This window comes from Aegilops tauschii, chromosome 2, assembly GCF_002575655.3.
Source record: "Aegilops tauschii subsp. strangulata cultivar AL8/78 chromosome 2, Aet v6.0, whole genome shotgun sequence".
Classification (NCBI taxonomy): domain Eukaryota; kingdom Viridiplantae; phylum Streptophyta; class Magnoliopsida; order Poales; family Poaceae; genus Aegilops; species Aegilops tauschii.
The window spans coordinates 450,694,492-450,713,436 of record NC_053036.3 but is presented as its reverse complement, the minus strand read 5'-3'; positions in this window follow the sequence as shown (position 1 = coordinate 450,713,436).

The following is an 18,945-nucleotide window of genomic DNA, read 5'->3' as shown; positions in this document are numbered from 1 at the left end:
ATTGAATCCCCGACATCGTGGTTCATCCGATGAGATCATCGTGAAACATGTGGGAGCCAAAATGGTATCCAGATCCCGCTGTTGGTTATTGGCCGGAGAGATGTCTCTGTCATGTCTACATGCCTCCCGAACCCGTAGGGTCTACAAACTTAAGGTTCGATGACGCTAGGGTTATAGGGAAAGTTTGTTCGTGGTTACCGAATATTGTTCGGAGTCCCGGATGAGATCCCGGACGTCACGAGGAGTTCCGGAATTGTCCGGTGACAAAGATTTATATATGGGAAGTCCTTATTCGGTCGCCGGAAGTGTTCGGGGGTTTATCGGTATTGTGTCGGGACCACCGAAAGGGTTCCGGGGGTCCACCGGGAGGGTCCACCTGCCCCGAAGGGCCCTATGGGCTGAATATGGAGGGGAACCAGCCCCTAGGTGGGCTGGGCACCAAACCCCCCTAGGGCCCATGCGCCTAGGGTTGGGGGGAAACCCTAAAGGGGGCGCCCCCCTTGGCTTGGGGGGCAAGCCTCCCCCCTTGGCCGCCGCCCCCCCTCTAGATCCATCTGGAGGGGGCCGGCCCCCCTCTCCCTTGCCCCTATAAATAGAGGGGAGGTGGGAGGGCAGCCGCCCCACATTCAAGGCGCAGCCCTCCCCCTCTCCAACACCTCCTCCTCCTTCTGCCGGAGTACCACGCTGCTCCAACACCACCACGCTGTCGTGCTACTGCTGGAGTTGTCTTCCCCAACCTCTCCCTCTCTCCTTGCCGGATCAAGACGTGGGAGACGTCACCGGGCTGCACGTGTGTTGAACGCGGAGGCGCCGTTTTTCGGCGCTTAGATCGGAATCAACCGCGATCTGAATCGATACGAGTACGACTCCTTCATCCGCGTTCTTGTAATGCTTCCGCATCGCGATCTTCAAGGGTATGAAGATGCACTCCCCTATCTCTCATTGCTAGTCTCTCCATAGATTGATCTTGGTGATGCGTAGAAATTTTTTAATTTCTGCAACGATCCCAACAGTGGCATCATGAGCTAGGTCTATGCGTAGTTTTTATGCACGAGTAGAACACAAGTTGTTGTGGGCGTCGATTTTGTCAATTTACTTGCCGTTACTAGTCTTATCTTGATTCGGCGTCATCGTGGGATGAAGCGGCCCGGACCGACCTTACACGTACGCTTACGTGAGACAGGTTCCACCGACTGACATGCACTAGTTGCATAAGGTGGCTAGCGGGTGTCTGTCTCTCCCACTTTAGTCGGATCGGATTCGATGAAAAGGGTCCTTATGAAGGGTAAATAGAAATTGGCATATCACGTTGTGGTTTTGGCATAGGTAAGAAACGTTCTTGCTAGAAACCTATAGCAGCCACGTAAAAAATTTGCAACAACAATTAGAGGATGTCTAACTTGTTCTTGCAGCATATGTCGTGTGATGTGATATGGCCAAAAGGATGTGATGAATGGTATATGTGATGTATGAGATTGATCATGTTCTTGTAATAGGAATCACGACTTGCATGTCGATGAGTATGACAACCGGCATGAGCCATAGGAGTTGTCTTAATTTATTGTATGACCTGCGTGTCAATGAAAACGCCATGTAATTACTTTACTTTATTGCTAACCGTTAGCTATAGTAGTAGAAGTAATAGTTGGCGAGACAACTTCACGAAGACACGATGATGGAGATCATGGTGTCATGCCGGTGACGATGATGATCATGGCGCCCCGAAGATGGAGATCAAAAGGAGCAAAATGATATTGGCCATATCATGTCACTATTTGATTGCATGTGATGTTTATCATGTTTTACATCTTATTTGCTTAGAATGACGGTAGCTTAAATAAGATGATCCCTTGTTAAAATGTCAAGAAAGTGTTCCCCCTCACTGTGCACCGTTGCGAAGGTTCGTTGTTTTGAAGCACCACGTGATGATCGGGTGTGATAGATTCTAACGTTCGAATACAACGGGTGTAAGCCAGATTTACACATGCAAAAACACTTAGGTTGACTTGACGAGCCTAGCATGTACAGACATGGCCTCGGAACACAAGAGACCGAAAGGTCGAACATGAGTCGTATAGTAGATACGATCAACATGGAGATGTTCACAGTTGATGACTAGTCCGTGTCACGTGATGATCGGACACGGCTTAGTCGATTCGGATCATGTATCACTTAGATGACTAGAGGGATGTTTGTCTGAGTGGGATTTCATTAAATAATTTGATTAGATGAACTTAATTATCATGAACATAGTCTAAAAATCTTTGCAATATGTCTTGTAGATCAAATGGCCCACGCTAATGTTGCCCTCAACTTCAACGCGTTCCTAGAGAAAACCAAGCTGAAAGACGATGGTAGCAACTACACAGACTGGGTCCGTAACTTGAGGATCATCCTCATAGCTGCCAAGAAAGCATATGTCCTTGATGCACCGCTAGGTGAAGCACCTGTTTTCCTAGCAACTCAAGACGTTATGAATGCCTGGCAGTCACGTAGTGATGATTACTCCCTGGTCCAGTGCGGCATGCTTTACAGCTTAGAACCGGGGCTCCAAAAGCATTTTGAGCAGCACGGAGCATATGAGATGTTCCAAGAGCTGAAAATGGTTTTCCAAGCTCATGCCCGAATCGAGAGATATGAAGTCTCCGACAAGTTCTACGGTTGTAAGATGGAGGAGAATAGTTCCGTCAGCGAGCACATACTCAAAATGTCTGGGTTGCACAACCGCTTGTCTCAGCTGGGAGTTAATCTCCCGGATGACGCGGTCGTTGATAGAATCCTTCAGTCGCTCCCACCTAGCTACAAGAGCTTCGTGATGAATTTCAATATGCAGGGGATGGAGAAAACCATTCCTGAGGTATATTCAATGCTGAAATCAGCGGAGGTGGAGATCAAAAAGGAACATCAAGTGTTGATGGTCAATAAAACCACTAGTTTCAAGAAAGGCAAGGGTAAGAAGAACTTCAAGAAGGACGGAAAGGGAGTTGCCGCACCCGGTAAGCCAGTTGCTGGGAAGAAGCCAAAGAATGGACCCAAGCCCGAGACTCGATGCTTTTATTGCAAGGGAAACGGTCACTGGAAGCGGAACTGCCCAAGTACTTAGCGGATAAGAAGGCCGACAATACCAAAGGTATATGTGATATACATGTTATTGATGTGTACCTTACCAGCACTCGTAGTAGCTCCTGGGTATTTGATACCGGTGCGGTTGCTCATATTTGTAACTCAAAACAGTAGCTGCGGAATAAGCGGAGACTGGTGAAGGACGAGGTGACGATGCGCGTCGGGAATGGTTCCAAGGTCGATGTGATCGCCGTCGGCACGCTACCTCTACATTTACCTACGGGATTAGTTTTAAACCTCAATAATTGTTATTTAGTGCCAGCTTTGAGCATGAACATTGTATATGAATCTCGTTTAATGCGAGATGGCTACTCATTTAAATCTGAGAATAATGGTTGTTCTATTTATATGAGAGATATGTTTTATGGTCATGCCCCGCTGGTCAATGGTTTATTCTTATTGAATCTCGAACGTGATGTTACACATATTCATAGTGTGAATGTCAAAAGATGTAAGGTTGATAATGATAGTCCCACATACTTGTGGCACTGCCGCCTTGGTCACATTGGTGTCAACCGCATGAAAAAACTCCATGCAGATGGACTTTTGGAGTCTCTTGATTATGAATCATTTGACACGTGCGAACCATGCCTCATGGGCAAAATGACCAAGACTCCGTTCTCCGGAACAATGGAGCGAGCAACCAACTTATTGGAAATCATACATACTGATGTGTGCGGTCCAATGAGTGTTGAGGCTCGCGGTGGTTATCGTTATGTTCTCACCCTCACTGATGACTTAAGTAGATATGGGTATGTCTACTTAATGAAACACAAGTCTGAGACCTTTGAAAAGTTCAAGGAATTTCAGAGTGAGGTTGAGAATCAACATGACAGGAAAATAAAGTTCTTACGATCAGATCGTGGAGGGGAATATTTGAGTCACGAATTTGGCACGCACTTAAGGAAATGTGGAATTGTTTCACAACTCACGCCGCCTGGAACACCTCAGCATAATGGTGTGTCCGAATGTCGTAATCGCACTCTATTGGATATGGTGTGATCTATGATGTCTCTTACCGATCTACCACTATCATTTTGGAGTTATGCTATAGAGACTGCCGCATTCACTTTAAATAGGGCTCCGTCAAAATCCGTTGAGACGACACCGTATGAATTATGGTTTGGGAAGAAACCTAAGCTATCGTTTCTGAAAGTTTGGGGATGCGATGCTTATGTCAAGAAACTTCAACCTGAAAAGCTCGAACCCAAATCGGAAAAATGCGTGTTCATAGGATACCCTAAGGAAACTATTGGGTATACCTTCTACCTCAGATCCGAGGGCAAGATCTTTGTTGCCAAGAATGGATCCTTTCTAGAGAAAGAGTTTCTCTCGAAAGAAGTAAGTGGGAGGAAAGTAGAACTTGATGAGGTATTTCCTCTTGAACCGGAGAGTAGCGCAGCTCAAGAAAATGTTTCTGTGGTGCCTGCACCGACTAGAGAGGAAGTTAATGATGATGATCATGAAACTTCAGATCAAGTTGCTACTGAACTTCGTAGGTCCACAAGGACACATTCCGCACCAGAGTGGTACGGCAACCCTGTCTTGGAAATCATGTTGTTAGACAATGGTGAACCTTCGAAATATGAAGAAGCGATGGCGGGCTCGGATTCCGACAAATGGCTTGAAGCCATGAAATCCGAGATACGATCCATGTATGAAAACGAAGTATGGACTTTGACTGACTTGCCCGATGATCGGCGAGCCATAGAAAATAAATGGATCTTTAAGAAGAAGACAGACGCGGATGGTAATGTAACCATCTATAAGGCTCGGCTTGTCGCTAAGGGTTATCGACAAGTTCAAGGGGTTGACTACGATGAGACCTTCTCACCCGTAGCGAATCTGAAGTCCGTCCGAATCATGTTAGCAGTTGTCGCATTCTATGATTATGAGATATGGCAAATGGACGTCAAAACGACATTCCTTAATGGTTTCCTTAAGGAAGAATTGTATATGATGCAGCCGGAAAGTTTTGTCGATCCTAAGAATGCTGACAAGGTATGCAAGCTCCAGCGCTCAATCTATGGGCCGGTGCAAGTATCTCGGAGTTGGAACATTCGCTTTGATGAGATGATCAAAGCGTTTGGGTTTACACAGACTTATGGAGAAGCCTGTGTTTACAAGAAAGTGAGTGGGAGCTCTGTAGCATTTCTCATATTATATGTGGATGACATACTATTGATGGGAAATGATATAGAATTCTTGGAAAGCATAAAGGCCTACTTGAATAAGTGTTTTTCAATGAAGGACCTTGGAGAAGCTGCTTACATATTAGGCATCAAGATCTATAGAGATAGATCGAGACGCCTCATTGGTCTTTCACAAAGCACATACCTTGACAAGATATTGAAGAAGTTCAATATGGATCAGTCCAAGAAGGGGTTCTTGCCTGTATTGCAAGGTGTGAGATTGAGCACGGCTCAATGCCCGACCACGGTAGAAGATAGAGAAAAGATGAGTGTCATCCCCTATGCCTCGGCCATAGGGTCTATTATGTATGCCATGCTGTGTACCAGACCTGATGTGAACCTCGCCGTAAGTTTGGTAGGAAGGTACCAAAGTAATCCCGGCATGGAACACTGGACAACGGTCAAGAACATCCTGAAGTACCTGAAAAGGACTAAGGATATGTTTCTCGTTTATGGAGGTGACGAAGAGCTCGTCATAAAGGGTTACGTCGATGCTAGCTTCGACACAGATCTGGATGACTCCAAGTCACAAACCGGATACGTGTATATTTTGAATGGTGGGGCAGTCAGCTGGTGCAGTGGCAAGCAAAGCGTCGTGGCGGGATCTACATGTGAAGCGGAGTACATGGCAGCCTCGGAGGCAGCACATGAAGCAATCTAGATGAAGTAGTTCATTACCGACCTAGGAGTTATTCCCAATGCGTCGGGCCCGATGACTCTCTTCTGTGATAACACTGGAGCTATTGCCCTGGCCAAGGAGCCCAGGTTTCACAAGAAGACCAGGCATATGAAGCGTCGCTTCAACTCCATTCGTGAAAATGTTCAAGATGGAGACATAGATATTTGTAAAGTGCATACGGACCTGAATGTCGCAGATCTGTTGACTAAACCTCTTCCACGAGCAAAACATGATCAACACCAGAACTCTATGGGTGTTCGATTCATCACAATGTAACTAGATTATTGACTCTAGTGCAAGTGGGAGACTGTTGGAAATATGCCCTAGAGGCAATAATAAAATGGTTATTATTATATTTCCTTGTTCATGATAATTGTCTATTGTTCATGCTATAATTGTGTTATCCGGAAATCGTAATACATGTGTGAATACATAGACCACAACATGTCCCTAGTGAGCCTCTAGTTGACTAGCTCGTTGATCAATAGATGGTTACGGTTTCCTGACCATGGACATTGGATGTCGTTGATAACAGGATCAAATCATTAGGAGAATGATGTGATGGACAAGACCCAATCCTAAGCATAGCACAAGATCGTGTAGTTCATCTGCTAAAGCTTTTCTAATGTCAAGTATCATTTCCTTAGACCATGAGATTGTGCAACTCCCGGATACCATAGGAATGCTTTGGGTGTGCCAAACGTCACAACGTAACTGGGTGGCTATAAAGGTGCACTACGGGTATCTCCGAAAGTGTCTGTTGGGTTGGCACGAATCGAGACTCGGATTTCTCACTCCGTGTGACGGAGGGGTATCTCTGGGCCCACTCGGTAGGACATCATCATAATGAGCTCAATGTGACCAAGGAGTTAATCACGTGATGATGTGTTACGAACGAGTAAAGAGACTTGCCGGTAACGAGATTGAACAAGGTATAGGGATACCGACGATCGAATCTCGGGCAAGTATCATACCGGTAGCCCCTTCTTCATAAGATCAAGAAAGTACGAGCGTCTTTCGAAGATTGGAAAATCTCCCATACTTGGAGAGAAGCAAACCAACCGGCCGATTTGAAGGGAATTGAGTACGGGATTGATTGAATCCCCGACATCGTGGTTCATCTGATGAGATCATCATGGAACATGTGGGAGCCAACATGGGTATCCAGATCCCGCTGTTGGTTATTGGCCGGAGAGATGTCTCGGTCATGTCTACATGCCTCCCGAACCCGTAGGGTCTACACACTTAAGGTTCGATGGCGCTAGGGTTATAGGGAAAGTTTGTTTCTTGGTTACTGAATGTTGTTCGGAGTCCCGGATGAGATCCCGGACGTCATGAGGAGTTCCAAAATTGTCCGGGGATAAAGATTTATATATGGGAAGTCCTTATTCGGTCGCCGGAAGTGTTCGGTGGTTTATCGGTATTGTACCGGGACCACCGAAAGGGTTCCGGGGGTCCACCGGGAGGGTCCACCTGCCCCGGAGGGCCCTATGGGCTGAATATGGAGGGGAACCAGCCCCTAGGTGGGCTGGGCGCCAAACCCCCTAGGGCCCATGCGCCTAGGGTTGGGGGGAAACCCTAAAGGGGGCGCCCACCTTGGCTTGGGGGGCAAGCCTCCCCCCTTGGCCGTTGCCCCCCTCTAGATCCACCTGGAGGGGGCCGGCCCCCCTCTCCCTTGCCCCTATAAATAGAGGGGAGGTGGGAGGGCAGCTGCACCACATCCAAGGCGCAGCCCTCCCCCTCTCCAACACCTCCTCCTCCTTCCGCAGTGCTTGGCGAAGCCCTGCCGGAGTACCACGCTGCTCCAACACCACCACGCCGTCGTGCTACTGCTGGAGTTGTCTTCCCCAACCTCTCCCTCTCTCCTTGCTGGATCAAGGCGTGGGAGACATCACCGGGCTGCACGTGTGTTGAACGCGGAGGTGCCATTGTTCGGCGCTTAGATCGGAATCAACCGCGATCTGAATCGCTACGAGTACGACTCCTTCATCCGCGTTCTTGTAACGCTTCCGCATCGCGATCTTCAAGGGTATGAAGATGCACTTCCCTCTCTCTTGTTGCTAGTCTCTCCATAGATTGATCTTGGTGACGTGTAGAAATTTTTTAATTTCTGCAACGATCCCCAACAGGTCTATGGTGGGAACATGTCTTAGGGGCTATTTGGTTCTAGGCCTAACCATGCCACACTTTGCCATACATTGTTGCCACACTTGCCTAAGGTTAGTTCTTCAAAATGAGAGCCACAAGTTGGCAAGCCTAAGGGAATTGTGCCACATTTTGTGTGTTTATGTGATGTGGGACCCTAGTGTGGCTTGCCTAAGGTGTGGCTTGAACCAAACATCCATCCAAGTTGGTCAAACTTGCCTAACCTCAGGTGTGGCAACCTTAGGTAAAAACTTAGTCTCAAACCAAACAGCCCCTTAGTCATCCGCTGGTGCCTTTCTGGCCTAGCATGGAGTACAGGTTGACGTGACCTCTGAAAGACCCATCTTCAAAATGTTGATTGAAATAACACTTCATTTCAAGGTAAAAATTGTTGTTCTTGACTTGATTGCATGGGCTTAGTAGCGACGCACTTACGTGATTATCTTGTTGAAAGCACTATCTCATTACTGATGTGCTAGCCTTAGGTGGTTGGTTTTAGCAACCAGGATTATCCTTGCCTTGACCATCTTCGGTTGGACATGGAAACGGGCGCAAGGGCACTTATTGCTTCTTGAAGGTGTTGATGCGGAAAGAAGTTAATTTAATAATGGGTGATTACTTCATGTCTTATAAAGGCTCACCCGTGGTTGCTATTGTTTTGTACTCCCTCCGTTCCATAATTCTTGTCGTGTTTTTAGTTTAAAATCCTTCCATTTCACAATTCTTGTCGTGCTTTTAGTTCAAATTTTAAACAAAAAGCATGGCAAGAATTATGGAACGAATGGAGTACTGTCTTAAGAACTAATCAGAATTATTGTGTGCATCACGATGATGTAGAGGTTGAGAGTTTAACATTCTTTTTGTAAAAAGAAGAAGAAATGAAGATACATCTTGTTTTAGCAAAAAGGGTTTGCCCATATTTTCATTGGTAGAAACCATATAGTAGTTCTTACAGCCTAGCAACATAGCACCTATAAGAAACTACAAAACTACATCACATCCACTTATAACTTACCAGCATACCTCGAGCCCAGCCCAGACCATGTAAGACATGCGAAAGAGGAACATCGGGATTACAAACCGCGACCCATATCAAGTTTAGCAACATAGCACCTATAAGCAACGATACATATCAGGAGTTTTATCCAAGGAGAGAAAAAGGGAGGGGCATGAATGTAAAACATATACACTATGGAGCAGACAAGCTTTTGAAGTACGCCAACAAGGAGTAGCGTCCACAAGAGATTTTCTTCACCCATCATCAACCACTAGTAATCTGCATAAATCCATGGCACCATCCTCGCGGCATATTGAACACCTCACTTGGTACCCGTTCTAGTAACTTTACCCCCACATCAGCTCACTTTGAACTTCTTAGTTTTTCTACAAAATTGACCACAAGTTTATGAGGGAACAAATATTATGGAGAATCACAAAAGGATCAATCCCCCTTTTGCATTCAAAGCATATGTCATTTCTGCAACTACAAATAGACCACGTTAATGCAGATACACCCACACAAGTTTCATCTTTTTTCCTTCACAAGTTTCATCTTTTGTTTTCCTTCTCAAACCGAGGAAGCCTAGTGGAAAAGAAGACTTTTAATATTAGTTGGGATTGAATTTAAATTAAAAGTGAACTGTAGACGACTATATATGAATTTTGCTACAGAGCGGTGAAGAAATAAGTGGTCAACAATCTCATCTACACCACATAACACACATTTGGAACTCCTAGTCCACCCATTTTAGCAAGTTTCTCTTTGGAAGCACACTGTTGCGCACAATGAGCCAAATAAATACCTTGATCTTTGGAGGGAATTTAACCTTCCAAAGAAACTTCAAGGGAAACTATAAATTGTTAAGACTAAGTTGATTATAAAATAACTTGATAGTATATTTACCATCAACAGTAAGAGGCCAAACCAAAGAGTCTTTCTCCTCTTTCAGTTCAATGTCATATCATTTTTCCATTGAATCAGTGTATAACCCCAAGGGTTCTCCTAAAAGTGAAATGATCCCAACCTTTCTCTACCACATCACCCAATTTAATGTTCTTAGTAAAGCAGAGATCATACAATCTAGGGTAACATCGATTCAGTGGTTTGTCAACCACCCACCTTTCTTCCCAAAATCTAATATTTCTACCATCACCCACGTTCTTAACATATATATTAGGGGAAAATCCTTCATAGATAGGATTTCAGCCCAAAATTGGGAGTCTCCCACCTTATGTTTTACCTCAGAGAGACAATCATTCTTGAAATACCTATTTTTAATGCACAGATTTGTTGGGGAATGTAGTATTTCAAAAAAATAATCCTACGATCACGCAAGATCTATCTAGGAGAAGCATAGCAACGAGCGGGGAGAGTGTGTCCACGTACCCTCGTAGACCGAAAGCGAAAGCCTTAAGTAACGCGGTTGATGTAGTCGAACGTCTTCGCGATTCAATCGATCAAGTATCGAACGCACGGCGCCTCCGTGATCTGCACACGTACAGCTCGATGACGTCCCACGAACTCTTGATCCAGCTGAGGTCGAGGGAGAGTTTCGTCAGCACGACGGCATGATGACGGTGATGATGAAGTTACCGGCGCAGGGCTTCGCCTAAGCACTGCAACGATATGACCGAGGTGTGTTTCTGTGGAGGGGGGCACCGCACATGGCTAAGAGAAACTTTGGTGTGTCTTTGGGGTGCCCCCCCTCCCACGTATATAAAGGGGGAGGGAGGAGGAGGCCGGCCAAGGGGAGGAGGCGCGCCTAGGGCGGCAATCCTACTCCAAGTAGGATTCACCCCCCCCCCTTCCTAGTCCAACAAGGAGAAGGGGGAAGGTGAGGGAGGAGAGAAGGAAAGGGGGGCGGCCCCCCTGGTCCAATTCGGTTTGGGCTAGGGGGCGCGCACCCTGCCTTGGCCTGCCTTCTCTCTTCCACCAATAGGCCCATGAGGCCCAATAACCCCCCGGGGGGTTCCGGTAACCCCCCCGGTACTCCAGTAAATACCCGATACACCTCGGAACCATTCCGGTGTCCGAATATAGTCATCCAATATATCAATCTTTATGTCTCAACCATTTCGAAACTCCTCGTCATGTTCGCGATCTCATCCAGGACTCCGAACTACCTTCGGTACATCAAAACACATAAACTCATAATACCGATCGTCATAGAACGTTAAGCGTGCGGACCCTACGGGTTCGAGAACTATGTAGACATGACCGAGACACGTCTCCGGTCAATATCCAATAGCGGAACCTAGATGCTCATATTGGTTCCTACATATTCTACGAAAATCTTTATCGGTCAAACCGCATAACAACATACGTTGTTCCCCTTGTCATCGGTACGTTACTTGCCCGAGATTCGATCGTCGGTATCTCAATACCAAGCTCAATCTCGTTACCGGCAAGTCTCTTTACTCGTTCCATAATGCATCATCCCGCAACTAACTCATTAGTCACATTGCTTGCAAGGCTTATAGTGATGTGCATTACCGAGAGGGCCCAGAGATACCTCTCCGACAATCGGAGTGACAAATCCTAATCTTGATCTATGCCAACTCAACAAACACCATCGGAGACACATGTAGAGCATCTTTATAATCACCCAATTACGTTGTGACGTTTGATAGCACACTAAGTGTTCCTCCGGTATTCGGGAGTTGCATAATCTCATAGTCATAGGAACATGTATAAGTCATGAAGAAAGCAATAGCAATAAACTAAAATCAAAGTTCTAAGCTAACGTATGGGTCATGTCAATCACATCATTCTCTAATGATGTGATCCCGTTTATCAAATGACAACTCATGTCCATGGCTAGGAAACTTAACCATCTTTGATTAACGAGCTAGTCAAGTAGAGGCATACTAGTGACACTCTATTTGTCTATGTCTTCACACATGTACTAAGTTTCCGGTTAATACAATTCTAGCATGAATAATAAACATTTATCATGATATAAGTAAATATAAATACCAACTTTATTATTGCCTCTAGGGCATATTTCCTTCAGTCTCCCACTTGCACTAGAGTCAATAATCTAGATTACATTGTAATGATTCTAACACCCATGGAGTCTTGGTGCAGATCGTGTTTTGCTCGTGAGAGAGGCTTAGTCAACGGGTCTGCAACATTCAGATCCGTATGTATCTTGCAAATCTCTATGTCTCCCTCCTTGACTTGATCGCCGATGGAATTGAAGCGTCTCTTGATGTGCTTGGTTCTCTTGTGAAATCTAGATTCCTTTGCCAAGGCAATTGCAGCAGTATTGTCACAAAAGATTTTCATTGGACCCAATGCACTAGGTATGACACCTAGATCCGATATGAACTCCTTCATCCAGACTCCTTCATTTGTTGCTTCCGAAGCAGCTATGTACTCTGCTTCACACGTAGATCCCGCCACGACGCTCTTCTTGGAACTGCACCAACTGACAGCTCCACCATTTAATATCAATACGTATCCGGTTTGTGACTTAGAGTCATCCGGATCAGTGTCAAAGCTTGCATCGACGTAACCGTTTACGATGAGCTCTTTGTCACCTTCATAAATGAGAAACATATCCTTGGTCCTTTTCATGTATTTCAGGATGTTCTTGACCGCTGTCCAGTGATCCACTCCTGGATTACTTTGGTACCTCCCTGCTAAACTAATAGCAAGGCACACATCAGGTCTGGTACACAGCATTGCATACATGATAGAACATATGGCTGAAGCATAGGGAATGACTTTCATTTTCTCTCTATCTTCTGCAGTGGTCGGGCATTGAGTCTGACTCAACTTCACACCTTGTAACACAGGCAAGAACCATTTCTTTGCTTGATCCATTTTGAACTTCTTCAAAACTTTCTCAAGGTATGTGCTTTGTGAAAGTCCAATTAAGCATCTTGATCTATCTCTATAGATCTTGATGCCCAATATATAAGCAGCTTCACCGAGGTCTTTCATTGAAAAATTCTTATTCAAGTATCCTTGTATGCTATTTAGAAATTCAATATCATTTCTGATCAACAATATGTCATCCACATATAATATCAGAAATGCTACACAGCTCCCACTCACTTTCTTGTAAATACAGGCTTCTCCAAAAGTATGTATAAAACCATATGCTTTGATCACACTATCAAAGCATATATTCCAACTCCGAGATGCTTGCACCAGTCCATAAATGGATCGCTGGAGCTTGCACACTTTGTTAGCACCTTTTGGATCGACAAAACCTTCTGGTTGCATCATATACAACTCTTGTTTAAGATATCCATTAAGGAATGCAGTTTTGACATCCATTTGATAAATTTCATAATCATAAAATGCGGCAATTGCTAACATGATTCGGACGGACTTAAGCATCGCTACGGGTGAGAAGGTCTCATCGTAGTCAACTCTTTGAACTTGTCGAAAACCTTTCACAACAAGTCGAGCTTTGTAGACAGTAATATTACTGTTAGCATCAGTCTTCTTCTTGAAGATCCATTTATTCTCTATGGCTTGCCGATCATCGGGAAAGTCAACCAAAGTCCACACTTTGTTCTCATACATGGATCCCATCTCAAATTTCATGGCCTCAAGCCATTTCGCGGAATCTGGGCTCATCATCGCTTCCTCATAGTTCGTAGGTTCATCATGGTCAAGTAACATGACCTCCAAAACAGGATTACCGTACCACTCTGGTGCGGATCTTATTCTGGTTGACCTACGAGGCTTGGTAGTAACTTGATTAGAAGTTTCATGATCATCATCATTAGCTTCCTCACTTACTGGTGTAGGAATCACTGGAACTGATTTCTGTGATGAACTACTTTCCAATAAGGGAGTAGGTACGGTTACCTCATCAAGTTCTACTTTCCTCCCACTCACTTCTTTCGAGAGAAACTCCTTCTCTAGAAAGGATCCATTCTTAGCAACGAATATCTTGCCTTCGGATATGTGATAGAAGATGTACCGAACAGTCTCCTTTGGGTATCCTATGAAGACACATTTCTCCGATTCTGGTTCGAGCTTATCAGGTTGAAGCTTTTTCACATAAGCATCACAGCCCCAAACTTTAAGAAACGACAACTTGGGTTTCTTGCCAAACCACATTTCATATGTTGTCGTCTCAACGGATTTAGATGGTGCCCTATTTCACGTGAATGCAGCCATCTCTAAAGCATAACCCCAAAACAATAGCGGTAAATCAGTAAGAGACATCATAGATCGCACCATATCTAATAAAGTACGATTACGACATTCGAACACACCATTACGTTGTGGTGTTCCGGGTGGCGTGAGTTGCGAAACTATTTCGCATTGTTTCAAATGAAGACCAAACTCGTAACTCAAATATTCTCCTCCACGATCAGATCGTAGAAACTTTATTTTCTTGTTACGATGATTTTCCACTTCACTCTGACATTCTTTTAACTTTTCAAATGTTTCAGACTTATGTTTCATCAAGTAGATATACCCATATCTGCTCAAATCATCTGTGGAGGTTAGAAACTAACGATACCCGCCGCGAGCATCAACACTCATTGGACCGCATACATCTGTATGTATTATTTCCAACAAGTCTATTGCTCGCTCCTTTGTTCTAGAGAACGGAGTCTTAGTCATCTTGCCCATGAGGCATGATTCGCATGCATCAAGTGATTCATAATCAAGTGATTCCAAAAGCCCATCAGCATGGAGTTTCTTCATGTGCTTTACACCAATATGACCTAAACGGCAGTGCCACAAATAAGTTGCACTATCATTATTAAACTTATATCTTTTGGCTTCAATACTATGAATATGTGTATCACTACCAACAAGATTTAGAAAAAATAGACCACCCATCAAGGGTGCATGACCATAAAAGGTATTACTCATATAAATAGAACAACCATTATTCTCTGATTTAAACAAGATCCAGATATAATGTTCATGCTTAACACTGGCACCAAATAACAATTATTCAGGTCTAAAACTAATCCCGAAGGTAGATGTAGAGGTAGTGTGCCGACGGCGATCACATCGACTTTGGAACCATTTCCCACGCGCATCGTCAGCTCGTCCTTAGCCAATCTTCGCTTAATCCGTAGCCCCTGTTTCGAGTTGCAAATATTAGCAATAGAACCAGTATCAAATACCCAGGCGCTACTGCGAGCATTAGTAAGGTACACATCAATAACATGTATATCAAATATACCTTTCACTTTGCCATCCTTCTTCTCCGTCAAATACTTGGGGCAGTTCCGCTTCCAGTGACCAGTCCCTTTGTAGTAGAAGCACTCACTCTCAGGCTTAGGTCCAGACTTGGGCTTCTTCACTTGAGCAGCAACTTGCTTGCCGTTCTTCTTGAAGTTCCCCTCCTTCCCTTTGCCCTTTTTCTTGAAACTGGTGGTCTTGTTGACCATCAACACTTGATGCTCCTTCTTGATTTCTACCTCCATAGCCTTTAGCATTGCGAAGAGCTCAGGAATTGTCTTATCCATCCCTTGCATATTATAGTTCATCACGAAGCTTTTGTAGCTTGGTGGCAGTGATTGAAGAACTCTGTCAATGACACTATCAACCGGAAGATTAACTCCCAGCTGAGTCAAGTGATTGTGGTACCCAGACATTTTGAGTATGTGTTCACTGACAGAACTGTTCTCCTCCATTTTGCAGCTAGAACTTATTGGAGACTTCATACCTCTCAATCCGGGCATTTGCTTGAAATATTAACTTCAACTCCTGGAACATCTCATATGCTCCATGACGTTTAAAACGTCGTTGAAATCCCGGTTCTAAGCCGTAAAGCATGGCACAATGAACTATCGAGTAGTCATCACCTTTGCTCTGTCAGGTGTTCATAACATCTGGAGTTGCTCCTGCAGTGGGTTTGGCACCTAGCGGTGCTTCCAGGACGTAATTCTTCTGTGCAGCAATGAGGATAATCCTCAAGTTACAGACCCAGTCCGTGTAGTTGCTACCATCATCTTTCAACTTAGCTTTCTCTAGGAACGCATTAAAATTCAATGGAACAGTAGCACGGGCCATTAACCTACTGCAACATAGACATGCAAAATACTATCACGTACTAAGTTCATGATAAATTAAAGTTCAATTAATCATATTACTTAAGAGCTCCCACTTAGATAGACATCCCTCTAATCATCTAAGTGATCACGTGATCCATATAAACTAAACCATGTCCGATCATCACGTGAAATGGAGTAGTTTTCAATCGTAAACATCACTATGTTGATCATATCTACTATATGATTCACGCTCGACCTTTCGGTCTCAGTGTTCCGAGGCCATATCTGCATATGCTAGGCTCGTCAAGTTTAATCCGAGTATTCTGCATGTGCAAAACTGGCTTGCACCCGTTGTATGAGAACGTAGAGCTTATCACACCCGATCATCACGTGGTGTCTCGGCACGACGAACTGTAGCAACGATGCATACTCATGGTGAACACTTGTACCTTGAAATTTAGTGAGAGATCATCTTATAATGCTACCGCCGAACTAAGCAAAATAAGATGCATAAAGGGTAAACATCACATGCAATCAATATAAGTGATATGATATGGCCATCAACATCTTGTGCCTTTGATCTCCATCTCCAAAGCACCGTCATGATCACCATCATCACCGTCTTGACACCTTGATCTCCATCGAAGCATCATTGTCGTCTTGCCAACTATTGCTTCTACGACTATCGCTACCGCTTAGTGATAAAGTAAAGCAATTACATGGCAATTGCATTTCATACAATAAAGTGACAACCATAAGGCTCCTGCCAGTTGCCGATAACTGTTACAAAACATGATCATCTCATACAACAATTTATATATTATCACGTCTTAGACCATATCACATCACAGCAAGCCCTGCAAAAACAAGTTAGATGTCATCTACTTTGTTGTTGCAAGTGTTACGTGGTTGCTACGGGCTTAGCAAGAACCGTTCTTACCTATGCATCAAAACCACAACGATTTTTCATCAAGTGTGCTGTTTAAACCTTCAACAAGGACCGGGCGTAGTCACACTCGATTCAACTTGTAACATCCCAAATTTTCAATTTGGAATGTTATACATTAGATCATCATTGCATAGCATATTTTATTGCATTTTGGCAAATCCTCGAAATCCTAAGGAACTCAAGGACCCTAGGAGAGAGTTGGGGATTTTTCGCGGTTTTCATATTTGATTTTATCAAATAATAAAACGAGGATTTTTGGTTTTAATTATTTTTCTCTCCGAAAAATATTTCGTATTAAAATAAATGAGAGGAGAAAATATGACTTCTCCAAAATAATTGAAATATTGAAGGAAAAATATTAAAAATCAAATATTGGATTTTATTCGGATTTTATTTGCATTAGAAAAATTGCACGTTTTCAAAACTGTATTTTTGGGCCAAGAAAATGTTCATCTCGTTCTAATTATTTTAATTAGACGGTGAAAATTTGTTTTGGCATTTTTGGATTTTATTTATTTTTCTATGATTTTTCTTAGGTTCTGCGAAATTATTTTAAAAAAAATCGCGCCAGCGCCGACTGGGCCGAAGCCCAGCCGACGGCCCAGCCCAGCCGCCCGAGTCGTCCCCGACCTGGAGACCCGCCGCCGCCCGAGTCCTACTCGAGGACGACACCGCCGCCGCCTTAGCCCCCTCCCCACGGCACCCCCTCCCCCTCCTTTAGTACCGCCCGCCGCCGCCCCTCTCCCTCATCCCGTCCCCGCCCCACACCCGACCCGCCGACGCCGGAGGAGCCCGACGCCGGAGCCGACCCCGCCGCCCCAAGGAGCCGCCGCCCCGGAGCCCGTACGCCGCCGCCTCGTCGCCCCCTCGCCGCCCCGACGACGCCCGACCCCGCCGCCCTCGCCGCCCTCTCCCGAACCCGCCGGAGCCCCGTCCCGACCCCGCCGGAGTTCCGCCGGACCGAGGTAGCCGAGCCGCCGCTGCCGTGCCGTTTTTTTAAAACCGTTCGGTTTATTTTTTTCAAAACCCTAGATTTTTTTAATAGATCGGTTTTTTTGGTTTAGTTAGTTAGTGAACGTTCACCGATCCGTTCGTTTTAACGAACATGTTCGTCGGTTTGTCGCAGCTAACAAACGTCCGTTCATTTAACTGTTCGACAGTTTTCTTTTTCGTCAGATTTTCCGCGATTTCCCAGATCACTATTTCTGATCAGATTTTCGTTATGGTTTATCTTTTAGCTCGTTTATCGGAATCAGGCGATTCAAGCGCCTAGAGTTTCGTCTCGAAATTCTCTTTCCGTTTAACCTATTCAAACAAGTTTTTACTACTGTAAAATTTGACTTAGATCCAGATTAGTAAACGAAGCTTGTTTCCTTCGCCGTTTGACTTTCGTTGCTTCGTTTGATTCGATTCTTTTTGCAAACCGGAGTTCTTAAGTTGAACTTTATGGTTAGATCTTTATTTGAGTTTTACCTGTGCATTAGATGAGTGCTTATTGTTTGCTTGTTTGTTTGCGATAGAGTACCCGGAGTGCGCCGCTTGCTACTTCGAATCTCTAGGTTTCACGGATCATCAGCAAGGCAAGTAACACTTTGATCATACTTCTTTTACTACCCAGTTTTATTGCATTAGACCAATCCTCAAACATTGCATGGTTAGGATCTAATTAAGCTGTGGGAATTGGGAAGTAGTTGAGGTAGTACTTATTGCCCTGTTTATTATCAAACCTTTGGGAGTTACTTCTACGTTTGCTCATATTGCTATGCTATGCTAGTAGACGTGGATTGGGTTTGAGTGTTACCATGACAGATGTGAGATTGTTAATTAATGGTTAACCTTAAGGTGGCAACTAAAACTCACATCTGGGTGGATTG